This window comes from Dioscorea cayenensis, chromosome 4 (genome assembly GCF_009730915.1).
Source record: "Dioscorea cayenensis subsp. rotundata cultivar TDr96_F1 chromosome 4, TDr96_F1_v2_PseudoChromosome.rev07_lg8_w22 25.fasta, whole genome shotgun sequence".
NCBI lineage: Eukaryota > Viridiplantae > Streptophyta > Magnoliopsida > Dioscoreales > Dioscoreaceae > Dioscorea > Dioscorea cayenensis.
Window position 1 is genome coordinate 12,402,094 of NC_052474.1, and position 3,838 is coordinate 12,405,931.

Sequence of the window (3,838 nt, forward strand, 5' to 3'; positions counted from 1 at the left end):
ATGTAACATAATAAATATATATTTAAACATAGGTCCCACTACACAAAAAGATGGCTATCGATGGAGCCTCTTATAACAATGTATACATGCATATAGATTCAAAAGCGCATTAGTTTCTCTATAAATGAGATACATGCATAGATTCAAAAGTGCATAGCTCACTATAAGAGAGATAACATAAGTATAAATATATATCAAGTGTGGTATTTGAACGACACTTTCTTTCTCGATACAGTAATACCATAGGTTAGTCAATGATTAAAATTCATATCCCAAAGACAGTAATAAATTTCAAAAGTGATAACGACGCCTATCGCATACAAAACCGCAAAGCATGCAACACAATGATAAGTGCACATGCAGTGTGACTTATTTATTTCAAAACGGCTACAAAAATTTTCAAAACAGAAGAATGAGGCACGTAACGCTGTGGCAAGGCACAGTGCAATCGATAACGATATATGATATATATATATATATATAAAGTCATATAATGACATAAATGATGTATTAAATATATGCAATAAAATAACAAAATTTATAATTCGCAAATTTTCTTGCTCTTTACTTGTACTTTTACCTTTAATCGGAGGTTCCTAAGACTTAACTGCGGGTAATTAATAATAGAGGCTTGCCTCTATTAGGAGTGGAAGAACCCACAAAACAAATATGATATTTGTAAGCCTCACATATCATCCGGTGTCTTTTCTACAAACAAGACGCCAGCATCGATATTTTCGATCCCGCAACTCGCACGCCTGTGGGACCTCACTCTCCTCCCATCTTTAAGGCAAAAGTACAAGTAAAGGCGTTGTTCCTACATCATATGAAATAAATCTAATAATGTTTCTTTTTATTTTGCATGAAAAGAAGAAGAAATGGCACTCAAGAACTCAACTGCCTCTCGAAGCCTCGAAACTTACGATTTTCCTCGGGCGGCGGAACTTAGGTTCAATTGCCCAACCGCACCTCTTCAACACTGGAGTTACAGAGCCGAAACCGACTTTTTGGCACAATATTTGAGTCGGTGCACTCTGTAAGGAGACTTGCATCTTCGGAGGAGAACTTGACAAATGTATGACTTCCATCCAAAGGTCGCCACCCTAATGTGGATTGTTCCTCGCAATCGACGAGGACGTTGTCGTCGTGAGTCACCGTGAGTATTTGCATTCAAATGGCTATCTCACCCCAAAAAGGGTAATACGAATGTTGATGATGATGATAATCGATGAACCCGCCTTTTACCATTATAGCAAAAAGGACGGAAAGGCACTCTTCCACCATCCAATGAAGACACACCAAAAAGAAAAAGTGTGTTTTCAAGGCTCACACAAAGGAAAGTCAAAAATTCAAACAAAGGTCGGATTTTGTGTCGCTCAAGGACACGAAGAATGATCAAATGAGTACCTTCAACAACTCATTTGAACCTCTTAACTGCGTGAAGAAGAACGCAACCACCGCAGACTGCCCCCAACTCGAAAGTGAAAACAAGGTTGGTAGACCTCCAAAAATCCTATCACAAGAATTCATTTGGTCAAAAACCTTTACAAGACTTTACACAAAGATTAAGGAAAAATGCACTCGTAGAAGATAGGACCAAAAAGAATTTTATCAAAAAGAAGAAGCAATTGATTTCAACAAATAGCAGAAGACGGTGTTTCACCATTTAACCCCGCAAAAAATCAACCTCAAGGTTTCCCACTTTAAATTTCCAATGGAGGAGGGAAATGAAAGATGAAGAAAATGTCTCGATGCGTATATGGGAGTGCACACTTATCGGATGGTTACTAGCAAGAGGAGATCCTCAAGACCCAAACAAGAACAACTGTGACCTCGTATAAGATCTCGTAGAAGAGTAGCAGTGCACTCGAATGGAGAAGAAGGTTCACCATGTAGTTACCACATGAGGAGCAAGGATAGGGACTCAGCCTTCCACCGCCCATGTACCAAGGAAACACAAAGAAGTACAACCGCTAAATGAAGATGAAGAGGATAAACCCCGCTTTTGCTTTCTCAAAAAGGGACACCGCGATACTCGAATATCAAAGACTCAAATGACAACATGGCAATGTTGATGGGGGCAATGTTACAAATGCGTAAAACAAATTAAAAATCCTCATGGAAGATCGACCGCAACAAGGGCGTAGAAAGATCGAGGAGTCCAACCTCGATGGCCGAGAGAAGCCCCGAGGCCAGTTGAGCAAGGGTAATCCCAAGGTTTCCTACGGAGAATGTGCAGAGGTCGAGAAGTCCAACACCTCATCAAAGGAAACCTTTAGGCCAACTGAACATGGGGAACCTCTACGCTCCCTGCTCAGAACAATCACCGAATGACCAGAAGAGATACAAAGAAATGGTAGTTGCTCGATTTAAATCAAGCCAAGAGAATTGAGACAAGTGCGATGGAGACAAGCTTCTATCCCAACTACCACGACTGATGCCCTACCCCCAAGGGATATAATGTTCCTAAATTCAAGCACTTCATCGATTAGCAATCCCCACCAATATTTGGCTCATTTTGTGACGGGTCATGGAGAAACAAGCACCAAGCCATCACCCTCCTCGTATAGTTCTCTCGCAAGTCTCGCAGAGTAGCATTTTGAATAGTATACAAATCTCACAACCCTAAGTCAATCCAAACATAGCAGAATGTAAGGATGCCTTTCGAGTACGATTTGGGGGCATAAGTGATAAAATCACAATTGTTGACCTTGTAGCCACTCACCAAAACAAAGATGAAAAAGTGGTCGATTACATTATGAGATGGAGGAACTTGAGCATCAAATGTGAACAACCACTTGATCAACCATAAGTGGTGGGTTTATTACTCGTGAACATTGATAGTTGGATACCGCCTTTCTAAGTACATCTAGCACACTACATCCAAGGCTTAATCTCACTAAGCCAAAAATTGGAAAGGACCAACCTCAAGGTGTTGTCCAATTTCCGCACTCACTTCAAGGGAGTGACAAAGACAAATCCAAGAAGATGTATAGGCGTCAAGTACACTCGGTACCACCTTCAATATTGAGAAAGGGAAAGGCGTAGTCGAGTCCCATAAACCGAACAAGCTAAGGTACCTAGCTTAGGTGCTACTGATAATGAATCAAGACCACTTCCTTCTTTGATAGATAGGATGAATAAGAAGTATTCCTTCAGAAGGGATAAGGTATATAAAATTTCCAAAGATACTGTGAGAGGAGGGCTACAACTCCCTGAATGCAAAAAGGGCCCTCAAGAGTAAAGCAAGATGGACCATCCCACCATCGTCCCATATCAAAGGGTGTTTGGACATACAATGGAAGATTATTATGTTTTCAAGGACTGGGTTAAGCGACAAAACCAAGAGGGGCAAAAATCACACCTCAAAGAATGTCTTGTCCGAGCAACCACCGAACATACTACGCTATGTGATCGCCCTAAACCCTGCAGGAGTCATCTCAAAGGAAAGTCACAAAGTGGTTGGTAACAAAGTGATATTTACATCGACTGGAGGATGACAAACTTTGTGCTATTCCCGTAAGAGTATGTGAAGTATTTATATCCAAAAGATCAATGAAGATGTTGAAGAAGTTGGTCTGAACCGCCAAGGATTATTTGAAACGCCTCAAAGAACCCTCACAAAGGTCACCGACAAAAACAGTAAAAAGAAGAAGAACAAGAAAAGAAAGCAAAAGCGCGAACAATCAAAGAGCAAGAAATGCATTATTGAGGAGTATATAGAGACATTTGAAGAATATGAATAGAAGGAAAGGGTTATGATTACCCTCAAAGATTATTTTCGCGAAGAAGTCGAAGAGTTACTCAGGGAATTAACTGAGAAAATTTAAAATGAAGA